We start from the raw sequence: 23,334 nt of genomic DNA on the forward strand, positions 1-23,334 counted from the left end.
CCATTTTTCTGTATGGAAAACTATGGTGGGCAAATATATTGTGTAGAGCACAATGCATGCAGGACTATGTTGGGCCCATTATGCTGTATAAAGTACTATGTGGGGCCCATTGTACTGTATGAAGGACTATGTGGGGCCCTTTATACTGGTATGGAGGACTATTGGAATGCCGGCCAGGGCCGTGGGATACTCAGTACTGGGTCGGTCATTATTAAAAGGGTGGTCACAGTGGCAGTGACCCAGTCCATGGCCCTGGGCGCCCAAGTAAAAGGGATGGTCTTTAAAGGGATTTGTAAAGTAATAAAAGTTTGTGACGCCACCTGTGGTATTCGGTCAGGGGTGACCGATGCTGCTTAAAGGGGTTCTCTGGGGGTGATGGTACTGCAACAAAGATGGTATTGCTTCCCACAGGTGAAGCTGGGTCCCCAGGGCTCCTTGTGTATTTGGCAAGGATGGTGTGGTGACAGAAATAAATGGAGGACACAGGGTTACAGTCTCTTTACCTGGTTTACTGGTTGTAGTAACCCACGGTCCAGGGTTCTAGTTACAGGCGGTGATGTGGTCCGGTAGGACTGGAGGCAATGGTGGAACCCTCTCCCAGGTACGGTTTGTAAGCCTTCCTTCTAGTGCTCGTTTACAAGGTCCTTGCTACCTGTGGCTCCCTTACAAGCTCCTCTCTCTCCTGTCCTGGGAAAGTACCCTATGGTGGGCAATGCGAGCCTTTTTACAGGGTCTCTATCACGACCTGGGCTCTCTGTGTACTGCTGCACCTTCGGGTGTGGGTGCGGACAGAAGACTTACAATCTTCTGTCCTTCTGGTTCTGCTGTGAGACCTGAAGTGCGACACAGCCTCGGGCTCCCGGTGCCCAGCTCCTGCGCTTCAGCTCAGAGGGTGCCCGGTCACAGTTCCCCTCTGAACTCCTTGATTTCTCCCTGTCTTCTTCCCTCCAACACTTGCTATCACTGCAACCATTCTGGGTCTCTTCCGTCCTGGAGCTGCAGCTCCACACATGGCTGCACAGCCCCACACTCTGCTCACATTCCTCTCTCCTTTATCTGTCACCAACTGACTCCAACTGACTAACTCATCCTCTAGACCAGAATATATATATATGGGGAAGATCCTCTGAATCCGGGTTCAGAGCTCCCCCTTCTGGCCATGGGTTCAGAATATGTTGCATGTAGATGTATTACCTGTTAAAGGGAATCCTCCTTGCCTCCAGGCATGACATCACCCTCATGAAAGGAAGGCAACATCACTGTAACAACCGGTCACCTGGAGTGTTATACCATGTGTGGCCCATTATACTGTGTAGAGGGCTATGTGGGGATCATAGTTAGGGCATAATACTGTGTTGGGGGCTCACCATACTTTGCCAGGGGCATTGAGAAGTAAAGAAGAGGAGTAAAATTATTTTGTATGGGCTGCAAAGTTGTGAAATATGCTCTTCTGTGACCAGACCGAATAATAAGGTTTTTTAGGGGGACCCAATTAGAACATCTGCTATGGGGCCCATGTTTTCTATGCATTCCCCTGTCTGCAGAGAAGTGCCTAAAGCTCTGGTAATGTAATCTGACTATTAAGAACTTATAATTAAAATGCAGTTTGTTGGACAAGCCCTTTAAATTTGCTTTCATATGAAAAGGTTCATAGTTATATTTAATTGTAAGGAAAATAATCCTCAATTGTACTCATTTTGTTAATAAATATCAAGTTTGGTCCTCGACTTTTTAATATTAGCCCTCTGTCTATTTGAGTTTGACATCCCTGCTCTAGAAGCACATGCTGAATATAATATATTGGGCACTACAATGAAAATGTATTTTTACCACTAAAACATTATATTAGCATTTTAATTTACACAATGGGTAATAGTAGAAAATGGACACACTAATTTTATATGCATTTTCTCATGAATGCAGCAATATTCCATATGTGATTGTAAGCTACTATTTGGTCACATGGTGATCTCTGCGTTTTTGAATGCCGATTTTTTTTTAATAGATTGTGAGCGCCAATTGCCATTTGCCGAACCACTAAGACGCTAGATGAGCAAAAAAGAAATCCATACAAATGAACACATTTTGGAAACAGCATTGCTCAAAGAACTCACCTTAAAGTTTAGTAAATATTTTAAATTCATAGGTGACTCACAGAATTTTATAAGATTGGTTTACAAAATGGCGTGACTTCTAGCACCTCAAAGACTCTCCAAACAGTTATTCTACACTGTGTGCAGAATTATTAGGCAAGTTGTATTTTAGAGGATTATTTTTATTATTGGTCAACAACTATGTTCTCAATCAACCCAAAAGACTCATAAATATCAAAGTTTAATATTTTTGGAAGTTGGAGTGGGGTCTTTTTAGGTTTGGCTATCTTTGGAGGATATCTGTTTGTGCAGGTAACTGTTACTGTGCAGAATCATTAGGCAACTTAATAAAAACCAAATATATTCTCATCTCACTTGTTTAATTTCACCAGGTATACCAATATAACTGCACAAAATTTAGAAATAAACATTTCTGACATGCAAAAGCAAAACCCCCCAAAATTTGTGACTAATATAGCCACCTTTCTTTATGATGACACTCAACAGCCTTCATTCCCTAGATTCTGTCAGTTGCTTTATCTGTTTATGATCAACATTACAGTACGTGCAGCAGCAATCACAGCCTCCCAGACACTGTTACGAGAGGTGTACTGTTTTCCCTCCCTGTAGATCTCACATTTAATGAGGGACCACAGGTTCTCTATGGGGTTTAAATCAGGTGAACAAGGGGGCCATGTCATTATTTTTTCTTCTTTGAGATCTTTACTGGCCAGCCACGCTGTGGAGTAGTTGGAGGCATGTGATGGAGAATTGTCCTGCATGAAAATCATGTTTTTCTTGAATGATACCGACTAGGGTTGAGCGAAACGGGTCGATCATTTTCAAAAGTCGCCGACTTTTGGCTAAGTCGGCGTCTCATGAAACCCGATCCGACCCCTGTTCTTGTCGGCCATGCGGTACGCGACTTTCGCGCCAAAGTCGCGTTTCAATGACGCGAAAAGCGCCATTTCTCAGCCAATGAAGGTGAACGCAGAGTGTGGGCAGCGTGATGACATAGATCCTGGTCCCCACCATCTTAGAGAAGGGCATTGCAGTGATTGGCTTGCTGTCTGCGGCGTCACAGGGGCTATAAAGGGGCGTTCCCGCCGACCGCCATCTTACTGCTGCTGATCTGAGCTTAGGGACAGGTTGCTGCCGCTTCATCAGAAGCAGGGAGAGCGTTAGGCAGGGTCCACTAACCACCAAACCGCTTGTGCTGCAGCGATTTCCACTGTCCAACACCACCTTCGGTGTGCAGGAACAGTGGAAGCTATTTTTTTTTTTTTTTCCCCTCAGCGCTGTAGCTCATTGGGCTGCCCTAGAAGGCTCCGTGATAGCTGTATTGCTGTGTGTACGCCACTGTGGAAACCAACTGCTTTTTTCAAAGCACATATCCTCTTGTTCCTTCCTTTCTGCACAGCTATCTTTTTTGTTTGTCCACACTTTTTATTTAATTTGTGCATCAGTCCACTCCTATTGCTGCCTGCCATACCTGGCTTACATTACTGCAGGGAGATAGTAATTGTAGGACAGTTTTTTTTTTTTTTTTGTTTTTTTTTTGTGGGAGATTAAGATTGGCATTTCTGCTACAGTGCCATCCCTGTGTGTGCCATCTCTCACTGAGTGGGCCATAGAAAGCCTATTTATTTTTTCCGTGATTTGTGTTCTAAAATCTACCTCAACACAGAAACACTACATCAATCAGTGGGAGAAAAATATTGGCCTCAGTCAGGGCTTGTGTGCCACTGCTGTGTGTGCGCTATCTCTCATTCAGTGGGCTATAGCAAGCCTATATTTTTTTTTTTTTTTTTTTTTTAATATTATTTGGTTTCAAAAGTCTCCCTGAAAAAAAAAAAAAACCTAAAAAAACAGTGGGAGAGTAATATTGCCCTTTCAGCTTGTGTGCCAGTCTTGACTCCTGGGTGTGCCACCTCTCTCCCTCTCATTCAGTGGGCCATAGAAAGCCTATTTATTTTTTTTTTTAAATATTATTGGGTTTCTAAAGTCTCCCTGAAAAAAACAAAAAATACATAAAAAAACAGTGGGAGAGTAATATTGCCCTTTCAGCTTGTGTGCCAGTCTTGACTCCTGGGTGTGCCACCTCTCTCCCTTTCATTCAGTGGGCCATAGAAAGCCTATTTATTTTTTTTTTTAAATATTATTGGGTTTCTAAAGTCTCCCTGAAAAAACAAAAAAAACCTAAAAAAACAGTGGGAGAGTAATATTGCCCTTTCAGCTTGTGTGCCAGTCTTGACTCCTGGGTGTGCCACCTCTCTCCCTCTCATTCAGTGGGCCATAGAAAGCCTATTTATTTTTTTTTTTAAATATTATTGGGTTTCTAAAGTCTCCCTGAAAAAAACAAAAAATACATAAAAAAACAGTGGGAGAGTAATATTGCCCTTTCAGCTTGTGTGCCAGTCTTGACTCCTGGGTGTGCCACCTCTCTCCCTCTCATTCAGTGGGCCATAGAAAGCCTTTTTTTTTTTTGGTTTTTTTAATATTATTTGGTTTCTAAAGTCTCCCTGAAAAAAACAAAAAAAACATAAAAAACAGTGGGAGAGTAATATTGCCCTTTCAGCTTGTGCGCCAGTCTTGACTCCTGGTTGTGCCACCTCTCTCTCTCTAATTGTGGGCCATAGAAAGCCTTTTTTTTTTTTTTAAATATTATTGGGTTTCTAAAGTCTCCCTGAAAAAACAAAAAATACATAAAAAAACAGTGGGAGAGTAATATTGCCCTTTCAGCTTGTGTGCCAGTCTTGACTCCTGGGTGTGCCACCTCTCTCCCTTTCATTCAGTGGGCCATAGAAAGCCTATTTATTTTTTCCGTGATTTGTGTTCTAAATTCTACCTCAACACAAAAACACTACATCAATCAGTGGGAGAAAAATATTGGCCTCAGTCAGGGCTTGTGTGCCACTGCTGTGTGTGCTATCTCTCATTCAGTGGGCTATAGCAAGCCTATTTTTTTTTTTTTTTTTTTTTTTTTAATATTATTTGGTTTCTAAAGTCTCCCTGAAAAAAAAAAAAAACCTAAAAAAACAGTGGGAGAGTAATATTGCCCTTTCAGCTTGTGTGCCAGTCTTGACTCCTGGGTGTGCCACCTCTCTCCCTCTCATTCAGTGGGCCATAGAAAGCCTATTTATTTTTTTTTTTAAATATTATTGGGTTTCTAAAGTCTCCCTGAAAAAACAAAAAATACATAAAAAAACAGTGGGAGAGTAATATTGCCCTTTCAGCTTGTGTGCCAGTCTTGACTCCTGGGTGTGCCACCTCTCTCCCTTTCATTCAGTGGGCCATAGAAAGCCTATTTTTTTTTTTTTTAATATTATTTGGTTTCTAATTCTCCCTGAAAAAAAAAAAAAAACCTAAAAAAACAGTGGGAGAGTAATATTGCCCTTTCAGCTTGTGTGCCAGTCTTGACTCCTGGGTGTGCCACCTCTCTCCCTCTCATTCAGTGGGCCATAGAAAGCCTATTTATTTTTTTTTTTAAATATTATTGGGTTTCTAAAGTCTCCCTGAAAAAACAAAAAATACATAAAAAAACAGTGGGAGAGTAATATTGCCCTTTCAGCTTGTGTGCCAGTCTTGACTCCTGGGTGTGCCACCTCTCTCCCTTTCATTCAGTGGGCCATAGAAAGCCTATTTTTTTTTTTTTTTTAATATTATTTGGTTTCTAATTCTCCCTGAAAAAAAAAAAAAAACCTAAAAAAACAGTGGGAGAGTAATATTGCCCTTTCAGCTTGTGTGCCAGTCTTGACTCCTGGGTGTGTCACCTCTCTCCCTCTCATTCAGTGGGCCATAGAAAGCCTATTTATTTTTTTTTTTAAATATTATTGGGTTTCTAAAGTCTCCCTGAAAAAACAAAAAATACATAAAAAAACAGTGGGAGAGTAATATTGCCCTTTCAGCTTGTGTGCCAGTCTTGACTCCTGGGTGTGCCACCTCTCTCCCTCTCATTCAGTGGGCCATAGAAAGCCTTTTTTTTTTTTGGTTTTTTTAATATTATTTGGTTTCTAAAGTCTCCCTGAAAAAAACAAAAAAAACATAAAAAACAGTGGGAGAGTAATATTGCCCTTTCAGCTTGTGCGCCAGTCTTGACTCCTGGTTGTGCCACCTCTCTCTCTCTAATTGTGGGCCATAGAAAGCCTTTTTTTTTTTTTTTTTTAATATTATTTGGTTTCTAAAGTCTCCCTGAGAAAAAAAATAAATAAATTAGGTGGGAGATTAATATTGACATTAGTGCTTGAGTGACAGTCCTGCGTGTGTGTCATCTCTGTGATTTTGTGCCACAGAAAACAGAGTGTGTAACATTGTGCCTGATTTTCCTTGTGGTCTCACCAACCTGTTAAGGGATATTGAAATCATACTGAAGTTATAGCTCACCGTGTAAGTTGTTTGATAGCAACAAATAAAGTTACTTTGGTTAAGATTTTAAAACAATGAGGAAGTCTGGTGCAAGAGGTCGTCGTGGGCGTTCATTGTCAGCTGGTAATGATGGTAGTGGTAGTGGAGCATCAGGTGGTCGTGGGGATAAAAATATTCCACCTAAGTCTGGAGCTGTGGAGCCAGTTTCGTCGTCAGGCTACACAAGGCCTCGAACGCTCTCTTTTCTGGGAGTAGGAAAACCGCTTTTAAAGGCGGAGCAGCAACAGCAAGTTTTGGCTTACATTGCAGACTCAGCCTCTAGCTCTTTTGCCTCCTCTTCCGAAACTGGTAAATGTAAAAGCAGCGCGTCGCTTGTGGATGTTCACGGTCAGGGACAAGTCGCTTCCTTGTCCTCCTCAGCAAAAACTACAACAAGAGAGAAGGATGCAGCAGGCGACACAACGGGTCACTCCATGGAGCTCTTTACACATACCGTCCCTGGCTTAGAAAGTGAAACATTTAACAGGCCATGCCCATTACAAGTATATTCTGACATGGAGTGCACTGATGCACAGCCACAGCCAGAGTACTATGCTGCTCCTTTGACTCAGACCACCACATTGCCCTCTCAGGGTACAGATCCACAATCAGACCCTGATGAGACTATGTTGCCCCGCCACGAACGCTATACCACCGACCGACACAGTGACACAGACGAAGTTGCACACGAGCTCGAAGAGGAGGTAATAGATGACCCAGTTATTGACCCCGATTGGCAGCCATTGGGGGAACAGGGTGCAGGCGGCAGTAGTTCAGAAGCGGAGGTGGAGGAGGGGCCGCAGCAGGCATCAACATCGCAACAGGTTCCATCTGCCGGGCCCGTATCTGGACCAAAACGCGTGTCAAAGCCAAAACCTGTTGGAGCACAGCGTTGCCATCCGGTTAAAGCTCAGTCTGCAATCCCTGAAAAGGGATCAGAGTCTAGGAAGAGTGCAGTCTGGCATTTTTTTAAACAACATCCAACTGATCAGCGCAAAGTCATCTGTCAAAAATGTTCAACTAGCTTAAGCAGAGGTCAGAATCTGAAAAGTCTAAATACTAGTTGCATGCATAGACACTTAACCACCATGCATTCTCAAGCCTGGACTAACTACCAAACGTCCCTCAAGGTTGTAGCACCCTCGGCCAATGAAGCTAGTCAGCAACGCAACATCCCTTCCGTCACTGTAAGGCCACCATTTTCCGCACCACCGGCAGTATCTGTGCAGGTTTCTTTGCCAGCCAAAAGCAGTCAGGGTCAGGGAATCACCAGTTTTGTAGGAGGAAATATTGCATGTAGGGCACCGGCGGAAACAATACCGTCTCCAACCGTCTCTCAGTCTGCCATGTCCACCGGCACACCCGAAAGTTCCACGATCTACAGCTCTCCAGTCCAGCTCACCCTACATGAGACTCTGGTTAGAAAAAGGAAGTACTTATCCTCGCATCCGCGTACACAGGGTTTTAACGCCCACATAGCTAGACTAATCTCGTTAGAGATGATGCCCTACCGGTTAGTTGAAAGCGAAGCTTTCAAAGCCCTGATGGAGTACGCTGAACCACGATACGAGCTACCCAGTCGACACTTTTTTTCCAGAAAAGCCATCCCAGCCCTGCACCAGCATGTTAAACAGCGCATCGTCCATGCACTCAGGCAATCTGTGAGTACAAAGGTGCACCTGACTACAGATGCATGGACCAGTAGGCATGGCCAGGGACGTTATGTGTCCATCACGGCACACTGGGTGAATGTGGTGGATGCAGGGTCCACAGGCGACATCAATTTAGGGACAGTTGTGCCTAGCCCACGGTCTAGGAAACAGTTGGCTGTAGGCGTTCGCACCCCCTCCTCCTCCTCCTCGTCCTCCTGCAGAAGCTACAGCTCTTCCACAGAACGCAGTCGGCCAACCACTCCATCGGCAGATGACACTGTTGCACACCAGTTGTCCCATTATGGGCCAGCTACTGCCAAGCGTCAGCAGGCTGTATTGGCTATGAAGTGTTTGGGCGACAACAGACACACCGCGGAAGTTCTGTCCGAGTTCTTGCAACAAGAAACGCAGTCGTGGCTGGGCACAGTAGATCTTGAGGCAGGCAAGGTAGTGAGTGATAACGGAAGGAATTTCATGGCTGCCATCTCCCTTTCCCAACTGAAACACATTCCTTGCCTGGCTCACACCTTAAACCTGGTGGTGCAGTGCTTATTGAAAACTTATCCTGGGTTCTCCGACCTGCTCCTCAAAGTGCGTGCACTTTGCTCACATATCCGACGTTCGCCTGTACACGCCAGCCGTATGCAGACCTATCAGCGGTCTTTGAACCTTCCCCAGCATCGCCTAATCATAGACGTTGCAACAAGGTGGAACTCAACACTGCACATGCTTCAGAGACTGTGCGAACAGAGGCGTGCTGTTATTTATTTGTGGGAGGATACACGGGCAGGCAGTAGGATGGCAGACATGGAGTTGTCAGGTGTGCAGTGGTCGAAGATACAAGACATGTGTCAAGTCCTTCAGTGTTTTGAGGAATGCACACGGCTGGTTAGTGCAGACAACGCCGTAATAAGCATGAGCATCCCCCTAATGCGTCTGCTGATGCAAAGTTTGACGCACATAAAGGAGCAGGCGTCTGCACCAGAGGAAGAGGGAAGCCTTGATGACAGTCAGCCATTGTCTGGTCAGGGCAGTGTACAGGACGAGGTAGCGGGCGAAGAGGAGGTGGAGGACGAGGAGGATGATGGGGATGAGTATATTTTTAATGCGGAAACTTTCACGGGGGCACAGGAAATTGGTTGCGTGTCACGGCCGGGTTCTGGTTTTTTGAGGGACACAAGTGACGTAGATTTGCCTGCAACTGCCCCTCAACCAATCACAACCGGAGATTTGACAAGTGGAACTTTGGCCCACATGGCGGATTATGCCTTACGTATCCTACAAAGGGACACACGCATTACGAAAATGATGAACGATGACGATTACTGGTTGGCCTGCCTCCTTGATCCACGCTATAAAGGCAAATTGCAAAATATTATGCCACATGAGAACTTGGAACTAATATTAGCAACCAAACAATCAACTCTTGTTGACCGTTTGCTTCAGGCATTCCCAGCACACAGCGCACGTGATCGTTCTCACACGAGCTCCAGGGGGCAGCAGACTAGGAGTGTTAGGGGTGCACACATCAGAAGTGGCGTTGGACAGAGGGGTTTTCTGACCAGGTTGTGGAGTGATTTTGCTATGACCGCAGACAGGACAGGTACTGCTGCATCAATTGAAAGTGACAGGAGACAACATTTGTCCAGTATGGTTACTAACTATTTTTCATCCCTTATCGATGTTCTCCCTCAACCGTCATTCCCATTTGATTACTGGGCCTCCAAATTAGACACCTGGCCAGAATTGGCAGAATATGCATTGCAGGAGCTTGCTTGCCCGGCAGCAAGTGTCCTATCAGAAAGAGTATTCAGTGCTGCAGGGTCAATATTAACCGAAAAAAGGACTCGTCTGGCTACCCAAAATGTTGACGATCTAACATTCATTAAAATGAACCACAACTGGATTTCAAAATCTTTTGCCCCACCTTGCCCGGCCGACACCTAGCTTTCCTATGAAAAGCTCTTGCCTGTGAATTACTTTTCTAATGTCTAATTTGCTGCTGCAGATTGTACAGCATACGACATGTTTACACCTCCCTAAATGGCCAAACTCCCCACACGGGGCCGTGGTATCGCGACTTGGCGCAAGCACCCGTGAGACTGCTGTTTGTCTGAAGAGGTGGGTGTGCTCGCTTTTGGTTGACGGCATTGCTACTGGGTCCCTCATAGTACAATGTAGTGTCTCTGGCGGTGGTGGTGCGCACCCAACGTCAGACACACCGTTGTAACATGAGTGGCCCTGGGGCGGTCCCGCCGGCCTCAAGAGAGTTCCCCCCTACCCCAGCTCAAACTGGGCTCTACTACGTGCAAAATTATGTCGCACAGCTCCACCAATCTTTAGTCTATTCGCTGACATCATTCAATGTCTGGCACTGACAATACAAATTTGTAGACATCTATGATGCAACTTAAAGTAGTCTGTGTCTGTGTCCTATATTGGCACCATTAAATAGTTACTGCCAAATTACTATGTCAGAAACACAGCAGATGAGCCCACCCCTGTACCTAAGTATGCCATCTTTTTTTTTGTTTTGGTTGTTTTGCGAGACATTAACATCTATTTATATTTTGGGAGTACTGGGACAGACACTCCTTGCACTACTCCTCCACTCAGCACCAAGCTGCCTGCCCGTGTATCCATGTAACCGCTGTAAAACTGCCATGAGCCTATTGTTTGTTATTTTAGGCCTTTGATAGCCTGTCTGCGGTCCCTACTCCTCCACTGACCACCAAGCTGCCTGCCCGTGTATCCATGTAACCGCTGTAAAACTGCCATGAGCCTATTGTTTGTTATTTTAGGCCTTTGAAGCCTTTCTGCGCTCCCTCCTTCCACTAGTCCTCCACTGACCAGACCACTGCTGCCCGTGTACCCCTGGAACCAATTTTAAAGTGCCTACAGCCAGCCCATTTTATTGTGTTAGGCCTTCGAAGCCTGTCTGCGGTCCCTCCTTCCACTAGGCCTCCACTGACCAGACCACTGCTGCCCGTGTACCCCTGGAACCAATTTTAAAGTGCCTACAGCCAGCCCATTTTATTGTGTTAGGCCTTCGAAGCCTGTCTGCGGTCCATACTTCCACTAGTCCTCCACTGACCAGACCACTGCTGCCCGTGTACCCCTGGAACCAATTTTAAAGTGCCTACAGCCAGCCCATTTTATTGTGTTAGGCCTTCGAAGCCTGTCTGCGGTCCATACTTCCACTAGGCCTCCACTGACCAGACCACTGCTGCCCGTGTACCCCTGGAACCAATTTTAAAGTGCCTACAGCCAGCCCATTTTATTGTGTTAGGCCTTCGAAGCCTGTCTGCGGTCCCTCCTTCCACTAGGCCTCCACTGACCAGACCACTGCTGCCCGTGTACCCCTGGAACCAATTTTAAAGTGCCTACAGCCAGCCCATTTTATTGTGTTAGGCCTTCGAAGCCTGTCTGCGGTCCATACTTCAAATACTCCTCCACTCAGCACCAAGCTGCCTGCCCGTGTATCCATGTAACCGCTGTAAAACTGCCATGAGCCTATTGTTTGTTATGTTAGGCCTTTGATAGCCTGTCTGCGGTCCCTACTTTAAATACTCCTCCACTCACCACCACCAAGCTGCCTGCCCGTGTATCCATGTAACCGCTGTGAAACTGCCATGAGCCTATTGTTTTTTTATGTTAGGCCTTTGATAGCCTGTCTGCGGTCCCTACTTTAAATACTCCTCCACTCACCACCACCAAGCTGCCTGCCCGTGTATCCATGTAACCGCTGTAAAACTGCCATGAGCCTATTGTTTGTTATGTTAGGCCTTTGAAGCCTTTCTGCGCTCCCTCCTTCCACTAGTCCTCCACTGACCAGACCACTGCTGCCCGTGTACCCCTGGAACCAATTTTAAAGTGCCTACAGCCAGCCCATTTTATTGTGTTAGGCCTTCGAAGCCTGTCTGCGGTCCATACTTCCACTAGTCCTCCACTGACCAGACCACTGCTGCCCGTGTACCCCTGGAACCAATTTTAAAGTGCCTACAGTCAGCCCATTTTATTGTGTTAGGCCTTCGAAGCCTGTCTGCGGTCCATACTTCCACTAGGCCTCCACTGACCAGACCACTGCTGCCCGTGTACCCCTGGAACCAATTTTAAAGTGCCTACAGCCAGCCCATTTTATTGTGTTAGGCCTTCGAAGCCTGTCTGCGGTCCATACTTCCACTAGTCCTCCACTGACCAGACCACTGCTGCCCGTGTACCCCTGGAACCAATTTTAAAGTGCCTACAGCCAGCCCATTTTATTGTGTTAGGCCTTCGAAGCCTGTCTGCGGTCCATACTTCCACTAGGCCTCCACTGACCAGACCACTGCTGCCCGTGTACCCCTGGAACCAATTTTAAAGTGCCTACAGCCAGCCCATTTTATTGTGTTAGGCCTTCGAAGCCTGTCTGCGGTCCATACTTCCACTAGGCCTCCACTGACCAGACCACTGCTGCCCGTGTACCCCTGGAACCAATTTTAAAGTGCCTACAGCCAGCCCATTTTATTGTGTTAGGCCTTCGAAGCCTGTCTGCGGTCCATACTTTAAATACTCCTCCACTCACCACCAAGCTGCCTGCCCGTGTATCCATGTAACCGCTGTAAAACTGCCATGAGCCTATTGTTTGTTATGTTAGGCCTTTGATAGCCTGTCTGCGGTCCTTACTTTAAATACTCCTCCACTCACCACCTAGCTGCCTGTGTATCCATGTAACCGATGTAAAACTGCCATGACTGCCTACTGTTTGTTATTTTAGGCCTTTGATAGCCTGTCTGCGGCCCCTACTTGCAATACTCCTCCACTGACCACAATGCTGCCTGGAGTGCCTGCCTGTGTATCCATGTAACCGATGTAAAACTGCCATGACTGCCTACTGTTTGTTATTTTAGGCCTTTGATAGCCTGTCTGCGGCCCCTACTTGCAATACTCCTCCACTGAGCACAATGCTGCCTGGAGTGCCTGCCTGTGTATCCATGTAACCGATGTAAAACTGCCATGACTGCCTACTGTTTGTTATTTTAGGCCTTTGATAGCCTGTCTGCAGCCCCTACTTGCAATACTCCTCCACTGACCACACCAATGCTGCCCGTGTACCCCTGGAACCTATTTAAAAGTTCATAGAGCCTAGTTATATATTTTATTTACTATTAATAAGGCCATGATGGACTACGCTGTACCACGCTACAAGCTAACCAGTCGACACTTCTTTTGCGAGAAAAGCCATCCCAACCCTCCACCAGCATGTAGAAGACCGCATTGTCCATGCACTCTGGCAATCTGTGAGTACAAAGGTGCACCTGACAACAGACGCATGGACCTGTAGGCATGGCCACGGAAGATTACGTGTCCATTACGGCGCAATGGGTTAATGTGGTGGATGCATGGTCCACAGGGGACAGCCTACTAAGTCTGTCTGCAGTCCCTAATTCAAATTGTCCTCCACTGTCTAAATCGGAACTTCCACCTTCTGGCTTTCGGCCTATAGTATCAGAAATTAAACTGCATTTGGCCTTCAACTTTGGTTAGGGCCTACTAACGGCTTCTGCCCCTCCCTGGTGTTGCCCTCAACTAAATAAAGCTGAGCTTCAACCTTCCGGCTCTCATTATGTGGTTTTAAAAAAAAAAATGGTGGTTAGGGCCTACTAACGGCTTCTGCCCCTCCCTGGTGTTGTCCTCAACTAAATAAAGCTGAGCTTCAACCTTCCGGCTCTCATTATGTGGTTTAAAAAAAAAAAATGGTGGTTAGGGCCTACTAACGGCTTCTGCCCCTCCCTGGTGTTGTCCTCAACTAAATAAAGCTGAGCTTCAACCTTCCGGCTCTCATTAAGTGGTTTTAAAAAAAAAATGGTGGTTAGGGCCTACTAACGGCTTCTGCCCCTCCCTGGTGTTGTCCTCAACTAAATAAAGCTGAGCTTCAACCTTCCGGCTCTCATTAAGTGGTTTTAAAAAAAAAAAAAATGGTGGTTAGGGCCTACTAACGGCTTCTGCCCCTCCCTGGTGTTGTCCTCAACTAAATAAAGCTGAGCTTCAACCTTCCGGCTCTCATTATGTGGTTTTAAAAAAAAAAATGGTGGTTAGGGCCTACTAACGGCTTCTGCCCCTCCCTGGTGTTGTCCTCAACTAAATAAAGCTGAGCTTCAACCTTCCGGCTCTCATTAAGTGGTTTTTAAAAAAAAATGGTGGTTAGGGCCTACTAACGGCTTCTGCCCCTCCCTGGTGTTGTCCTCAACTAAATAAAGCTGAGCTTCAACCTTCCGGCTCTCATTAAGTGGTTTTAAAAAAAAAAAAATTGGTGGTTAGGGCCTACTAACGGCTTCTGCCCCTCCCTGGTGTTGTCCTCAACTAAATAAAGCTGAGCTTCAACCTTCCGGCTCTCATTATGTGGTTTAAAAAAAAAAAATGGTGGTTAGGGCCTACTAACGGCTTCTGCCCCTCCCTGGTGTTGTCCTCAACTAAATAAAGCTGAGCTTCAACCTTCCGGCTCTCATTAAGTGGTTTTAAAAAAAAAATGGTGGTTAGGGCCTACTAACGGCTTCTGCCCCTCCCTGGTGTTGTCCTCAACTAAATAAAGCTGAGCTTCAACCTTCCGGCTCTCATTAAGTGGTTTTAAAAAAAAAATGGTGGTTAGGGCCTACTAACGGCTTCTGCCCCTCCCTGGTGTTGTCCTCAACTAAATAAAGCTGAGCTTCAACCTTCCGGCTCTCATTAAGTGGTTTTAAAAAAAAAAAAAATGGTGGTTAGGGCCTACTAACGGCTTCTGCCCCTCCCTGGTGTTGTCCTCAACTAAATAAAGCTGAGCTTCAACCTTCCGGCTCTCATTAAGTGGTTTTAAAAAAAAAATGGTGGTTAGGGCCTACTAACGGCTTCTGCCCCTCCCTGGTGTTGTCCTCAACTAAATAAAGCTGAGCTTCAACCTTCCGGCTCTCATTAAGTGGTTTTAAAAAAAAAAAAAATGGTGGTTAGGGCCTACTAACGGCTTCTGCCCCTCCCTGGTGTTGCCCTCAACTAAATAAAGCTGAGCTTCAACCTTCTGCTCCAAATTACCATTTTAAAAAATGCAATAGGCTTTTCCGGCCTACTAAAGGTGTCTGCCCCTCCCTGGTGTTGTCCTCAACTGAACAAAGCTGAGCTTCCACATTCTGGCTTTCGCCCTATACTATCAGATATTAAACTGCATTTGGCCTACTAGTGTGGTTAGGCCCTTGAAACAGTGTCTGCTGCTCTTGGGTTTGCTACTCCACTGAACAAAGCAATGCCGCCTGTTTAGTCCTGTTACCAATTTTGAACTGCATGTAGCCTACTTTATTCTTTGGCCCTATATCTGTTTCCTCCTCATCCTGCCCATTGCCCAGCCACTGCTAAATGAGTCTGCTGGTACATTGACCTAGACCACTACATTCCCCTTGTACTCTACACAGCCAGAATCTGTCCCTGCTGAAAGTAAGGTTCCCCTTCCCGCATGTTATACCACCTTACACAGGGACAAAGAGGAAGGTGCAGATGAAAGTGCAGGTTCCTTCATCAGGTGGGGGGGCATACTCGTTGGCGACGTCACTGGCACAGGGCCCCTCAGAGTACGCAAAAGTGTCGCTGCTGGTGGGAGGCGCCCCCGCCATGCAAACACACCGCCGTACTTTGAGGGGCCCTGTGCCAGTGGCAATGCGAACGAGTGGGCCCCCCCTGCTTGCTCAGGATCACAGCACTTGCAACTTTTAAATACTTACCTTTCCCTGCAACACCGCCGTGACGTAGTCCGCATTTCCTGGGCCCACGAAAAACTTGAGCCAGCCCTACTCCCCCCACAACTTTCCCCCAATTCCCTATGCCCAACTATTATTATACAGTTAATTAAGATTGGCAAGCTTCAGAAACAAGAATGGATGTTTTTGGCATTAAAATGGGCACTGTAGGTGTTTTCCTGGCCTCCACTCACTGCCGACTATGCTTCCCCATTGACTTGCATTGGGTTTCGTGTTTCGGTCGATCCCCGACTTTTAGCGATAATCGGCCGACTGCACTCGACTCGACTCTGGACAAAATCGGGTTTCCCAAAACCCTACTCGATCTTAAAAAAATGAAAGTCGCTCAACCCTAATACCGACTTCTTCCTTTACCACTGCTTGAAGAAGTTGCTTTCCAGAAACTGGCAGTGGGTCTGGGAGTTGAGCTTCACTCCATCCTTAACCCAAAAAGGTCCCACAAGTTCATCTTTGATGATACCAGCCCATACCAGTACCCCACCTCCACCTTGCTGGCGTCTGAGTCGGAGTGCAGCTTTCTGCCCTTTACTGATCCAGCCTCTGGCCCATCCATCTGGCCCTTCAAGAGTCACTCTCATTTCATCAGTCCATAAAACCTTTGAAAAGTCAGTCTTATGATATTTCTTGGCCCAGTCTTGATGTTTTATCTTATGTTTCTTGTTCAAAGGTCGTCGTTTTTCAGCCTTCCTTACCTTGGCCATGTCCCTGAGTATCGCACACCTTGTGCTTTTTTTTACTCCTGTAATGTTTCAGCTCGGAAATATGGCAAAACTGGTGGGAAATGGTATCTTGGCAGCTTCACGCTTGATTTTCCTCAATTCATGGGCAGTTATTTTGCGCCTTTTTTGCCCAACACGCTTCTTGCTACCCTGTTAGGTATTTGCCATGAAATGCTTGATTGTTCTGTGATCACACTTCAAAAGTTAGGCAATTTCAAGACTGCTGCATCCCTCTGCAAGACATCTCACAATTTTGAACTTTTCAGAGCCCGTCAAATCTCTCTTCTGACCCATTTTGCCAAAGGAAAGGAAGTTGCCTAATAATTAAGCACACCCTATATAGGGTTTTGATGTTATTAGACAACACCCCTCCTCATTACAGAGATGCACATCACCTGATTTACTTAATTGGTAGTTGGCTCTCAAGCCTGAACAGCTTGGAGTAGGACAACATGTATAAAAAGTATCATGTGATCAAAATACAACTTGCCTAATAATTCTGCACACAGTGTAGAAAATGTTCCTTCCAAAATCCAAATGGTGCGCCTTTTCTACCAAGACCTGCCATGTGCTCAAACAGCAGTTTACAACGACATATGGAGTATCACAGCTTTCGAGAGAAATTGCATAACAAACTGTTGGGTTCATTTTTTGCTATTACCACAAGTGAGAATTTAAAATTTGAGACAAAAGATACATTTTAGAGAAAAAAAAGTTTTCACAGCCAAACCATATAACATTTTGTGAAAAATATGTGGGTTAAAATGCTCATGACTTCTGGATATGGGATAAACCCTCAGTTATTACATGACAAATTACAGAGTCCAATAAAATAAAATAGACAACACTTTTTTACATTCATATAAGTATAAGAGTCAGGCGAAATGCTAAGATCCCCAATCTGCCTGCTATACAGCAATTGGTAGGCAGCAATCCAGGGATGGCACACTCTGACTTGCCACAGTAGCAAAGCCAGTCCAGTTCAAGGGCTCCAATGACCCTACCAAAGATCTTCATTCCTGTGCTTAACAGCTAAGGGTACCGTCACACAGTGCCATTTTCATCGCTACGACGGTACGATTCGTGACGTTCTAGCGATATCGTTACGATATCGCAGTGTCTGACACGCAGCAGCGATCAGGGACCCTGCTGAGAATCGTACGTCGTAGCAGATCGTTTGGAACTTTCTTTCGTCACTTGATCACCCGCTGACATCGCTGGATCGTTGTGTGTGACACCGATCCAGCGATGTGTTCGCTTGTAACCAGGGTAAACATCGGGTAACTAAGCGCAGGGCCGCGCTTAGTAACCCGATGTTTACCCTGGTTACCAGCGTAAACGTAAAAAAAACAAACAGTACATACTTACATTCCGGTGTCTGTCCTCCGGCGTCTCAGCTTCTCCGCACTGTGAGTGCCTGCCGGCCGGAAAGCGAGCACAGCGGTGACGTCACCGCTCTGCTTTCCGGCTATGGTGCTTACACAGTGGAGAGAAGCAGAACGCCGGGGGACAGACACCGGAATGTAAGTATGTACTGTTTGGTTTTTTTACGTTTACGCTGGTAACCAGGGTAAACATCGGGTTACTAAGCGCGGCCCTGCGCTTAGTAACCCGATGTTTACCCTGGTTACCCGGGGACTTCGGCATCGCTCCAGCGCCGTGATTGCAAAGTGTGACCGCAGTCTACGACGCTGGAGCGATAATCATACGACGCTGCGACGTCACGGATCGTGCCGTCGTAGCGATGAAAATGGCACTGTGTGATGGTACCCTAATCTGCACCTGGATGTCATTACCATTATCACATCCTCCAGGCTGGCTACCAAAGCTCAGTCTATTCACCACCATTGTGTAACAGCATCTATTAAAATAAACTTAGTCCAGTATAACTTGTCATCCCCTTCCACCTGACTCTCCGACCGCAATATCACAGATGTGACTGTAATATACCAATCTGATTTGATTTGTATCGTCTTTAATTTCTGACTTTTATTTTTTTAATCTTTTGTATTTATTTGTTTTTTTAAATGAAACCAGGCTAAAATACATAAAAAGACACTAACCCCCAACTCACGAGGAGTCATCCTTCAGTACTCAGGAGAGGAAAAAACCCCTGTGGAGGAAGCCTCTAGGGAACCATGATGAAAGATTTCCCTTAGGGTATGTGCACACGTAGAATGGTCCACTGCAGATTTTTTCGCAGCGGATTTGATAAATCCGCAGGGCAAAAACACAGCGTTTTTCCTGTGAATTTATAGCGGATTTACTGCAGTTTTAGTGCAGATTCAACTGCGGTTTTACACCTGAGGTTTTCTATTATGGAGCAGATGTAAAACCGCTGCGGATTCCGCACAAAGAATTGACATGCTGCGGAATGTAAACCGCTGCGTTTCCGCGCATTTTTTTCCGCAGCATGGGCACAGCGTTTTTGGTTTCCCATAGGTTTACATTGTACTGTAAATTCATGGGAAACTGCTGCAGATTCGCAGCAAAATCCGCATCGTGTGCACATAGCCTTAGGGCTTAGAAGGTTGATGCCAAAAATGCCAATCAACATATATATATATATTTTTATTACATTATAACATGTAAAAATGAAGGTTACAGTTACATAAAGTTAACCTTATCAGGGTAAGCAGTCAAGTAAGATATCAAGTTTACAATTGCACAGTAAGACAAAGAAAAAGGGGGCATATGGGTGGGAAATACTTCTGCCATCTCTTCTGGTAAGAGAAAGAGGAAGGCTATGTGCGCACGTATTCTTGAGTTCTGCGGATTTTTCCGCAGTGGATTTGAGAAATCCACAGGTAAAAGGCACTGCATTTTATCTGTGGATTTACCGCGGATTTTATGCGGATTTTGTGCGGATTCCAACTGCCGTTTAACACCTGCGGATTCCTATAGATGAGCAGGTGTAAACCTCTGCGGAATCCGCATAAAGAATTGACATGCTGCGGGTTGTAAACCAGCATGGGCACAGCGGTTTGTTTTCCATAGGTTTACATGGTACTGTAAACTCATGGAAAACTGCTGCGGATCTTCAGCAAAATCTGCAATGTGTGCACACAGCTGAAGAGTCAGTGAGACAGCAAATTATATTTTCCTAAACTACTCCATCCCAACATTAATAAGAAACCAGGCACACAAACATGCTCCTATTTCTAAAACGGGGAACACCCAGCCTGAGGGGTCTAGTTTCCAAATTCGGTCACTTATCGGGGATTCCTTCTGCGTTGTCATCTCAGGTGCTCTGCAAATGCAACATGATATCCACACTCTACAACATATTCCAGCCAAATTGTTAATATCACTCTTACCTTTGCAAGCACTGCTGTGCACCCAAGCATTTGTTTTAAAAGACATATTGAGTATGAGAGAATTCGGGAGAAATTGCATAACAAATTGTGGGATTAATTTTTCCTATTAGCTCTAGTGAAAATTACAAAAGGCTGTGAAAAGGCTATGGAATAAAATATCATTGTAATGTTTTTACTTCCCAATGTTATTAAGTTCTGTGAAGCACCTGTGGGCTCAAAATGCTCACTACACCCAAGATGAATTTCTGGAGGGTCTAGTTTCCCAAATGGGGTCAATTGTGAGGGGATTTCTGTAGTTTTGGCATTTCAGGTGCACTGTAAATGTTACATGGCATCCACAATCTATTCCAGTCAAATTTGATTCCCCACCCCCCAAAAAAAGTATTTATTCCCTTCTAAGCACTGCAGCGTGCCCACATACCATCTTTTTACCACATATGGGAGTAATATGCTCAGGAGAAGTTGTGCAACAAATTGTTGGGTTCATTCTCTCCCATTACTCATTGACAGAATGACAAATTTGGTGGTTAATCAATATTTTATTTTCATTCCATTTCTTATTACACACATTTTGTGACAGCAGTTTTGAATAATTTTATGGGTGAGGTTTTTGGAAAAGTGCCACCTATGGTTGTCATTCAATATATAGGCTCCTTAAAGTCACTTCAAATCTGTCCATAAAAAGAGGAATTGTACATTTCCTTTCAGAAATGAAAAATTGCTGCTAAAATTTAAACCTTCTAACATCCAAACAACATAGAAAGGAAATTTGAAAAAAACTCTGACACAAAGTGAACATAAGGGAAATGTTGTTTATGATTAGTTGGAGTGGTATGATATATCTGGTTTAACCCCTTTCTGACAGCTGATGGAATAGTACGTCAGTTGGCAGTATCCCGCGCTTTGAGGTGGGCTTCGGCGGTGAGCACACCTCAAAGCCGCGACATGTCAGCTGTTTTCATAAAAAAATGTGTTTAAAAATATAAAAAAAATATACAAATTCAAATCACCCCCTTTTGCCCCATTCAAAATAAAACAATAATAAAAAAAAAAATCAAACCTACACATATTTGGTATCGCCGAGTTCAGAATCACCCGATCTATCAATAAAAAAAAGGATTAGCCTGATCGCTAAACGGCGTAGCGAGGAAAAAAAATAAAAATGCCAAAATTATGATTGTTTGGTCGCCGCGACATTGCATTCAAATGCAATAACCGGCGATCAAAAGAACGTATCTGCACCAAAATGGTATCCTTAAAAAGTCAGCTCGGCATGCAAAAAATAAGTCCTCACCAACCCCAGATCACAAAAAATGGAGACGCTGCAGTTATCGGAAAATTGGCAAATTTTTTTTTGCAAACTTTGGAATTTTTTTTTACCATTTAGATAAAAGAGAACCTAGACATTTTGGTGTCTATGAACTCGTAATGACCTGGAGAATCACAATGGCTGTTTAGTTTTAGCATTTAGTGAACTTAGCAAAAAAGACAAACAAAAAACAAGTGTGGGATTGCACTTTTTTTGCAATGTTGTCACACTTGGAATTTTTTTTCCTGTTTTCTGTTACACGACATGGTAAAACCAATGGTACCGTTCAAAAGTACAACTCGTTTCACAAAAAATAAGCCCCCACATATCCATATTGACGAAAAAATAAAAAAGTTCTGGCTCTGGAAAGAAGGGGAGCGAAAAACTAAAAAAACGAAAAAAGGGGTTAAGGGTGCAAACATGCAAAGTGTTAAAATTGCTAGTTTTTCTACATTTTTATCAAATTTCAGATAGTTTCATAAAAAAAATAGCCTAAATTTTCCAGTAAATTAAAGTGCCATCAAAAAACAACCTAAAGACTCACTAGGCTGAAGCTGAAGGATGAATGCTGAATCATACCAGAGTTATTACCACATAAATTCATTAACCCATTAATCTCCGGCGCTTTTTTTGGTTTTGTGTTTTCGTTTTTCGCTCTCCTCCTTCCCAGAGCCATAACTTTTTTTTTACTTTTCTGACAATATGGCCATGTGATGGCTTATTTTTTGTGGGACAAGTTGTAATTTTAAACAACACCATTGGTTTTACTATGTCATGTACTAGAAAACGGGAAAAAAATTCCAAGTACGGTGAAATTGCAAAAAAGTGCAATCCAACACTTGTTTTTTGTTTGGCTTTTTTGCTACCTTCACTAAATGCTAAAACTGACCTGCGATTATGATTCTCCAGGTCATTACGAGTTCATAGACACCAAACATGTCAAGGTTATTGTTTATGTAAGTGGTGAAAAAAATTTCAAACTTTGCTAAAAAAAAAAAAAAAGAAATGCGTAATTTTCCCGAGACCCGTAGCGTCTCCATTTTTTGGGATTTCGGGTCGAGTAAGGGTTTGTTTTTGCATGCTGAGCTGACATTTTTAATGATATCATGTTTGTGCAGATACATTTTTTTGATCGCCCGTTATTGCATTTTAATGCAATGTCATGGTGACCAAAAAAACCTAATTCTGGCTTTTGGAATTTTTTCCTTACTATGTTGTTTAGTGATCAGGTTAATTCTTTATTTTTATTGATTGGGTGCTTTTGAACGCGCGATACCAAATAGGTGTAGAGTTTTTTTATTGTTTTTTTCTGAATGGGGGTGATTTGAACTTTTATACGTTTTTATTTTTTAAAATTTTTTAAAACATTTTTTTTTACTTTTGCCATGCTTCAATAGCCTCCATGGGATGCTTAGATCGCTCCTATGTAGTAGAATTACAGCATTGCTATAAGCACCGACCACAGGGTGGCACTCACTACAATCTGGCATTAACGTCTTCAGGAGACCTTTGGTTGTTATGCCAGCGCACCGATGACCCCCGATCATGTTACGGGGTCACCGGTGTGCGCATTTCTGGCCGAATGGCCAGAAGCGCTTATTAAATGCCTCTGTCAGCATTTCACAGCTGCATTTAACTAGTTAATAGTGGTGGGTGGATCGCGATTCCACCTGCCGCTATTGTGGGCACATGTCAGCTGTACAAAACAGCTGACAAGTCCTGGCTTTGATGTGGGCTCATCGCCAGAACCCACATCAAAGCAGGGGATCTGCCATCGGATGTATTATTCCATCCAATGGCAGAAAGGGGTTAAAGGAAATCTGTCAGTAACATCAACTCTCCCAAACCATATATGTGGACATACAGATTTTTAAGCTGTAAATCCATTTAAAATGTTATATGTGTGTTGCTGAATTTCAAAGTAATTAGTATTTTTATTATAAGGCCGGGATCACACATGCGAGAAATACGTCCGAGTCTCGCATGGTAATGCTCGGCATTGCCGCCGTCTCTCTGGAGCGGAGCGTGCGGCCGCATGTATTGCTATGCGGCCGCACTCTCCACTCCTGAGTGACGGTGC

This window comes from Ranitomeya variabilis, chromosome 4 (assembly GCF_051348905.1).
Source record: "Ranitomeya variabilis isolate aRanVar5 chromosome 4, aRanVar5.hap1, whole genome shotgun sequence".
NCBI lineage: Eukaryota > Metazoa > Chordata > Amphibia > Anura > Dendrobatidae > Ranitomeya > Ranitomeya variabilis.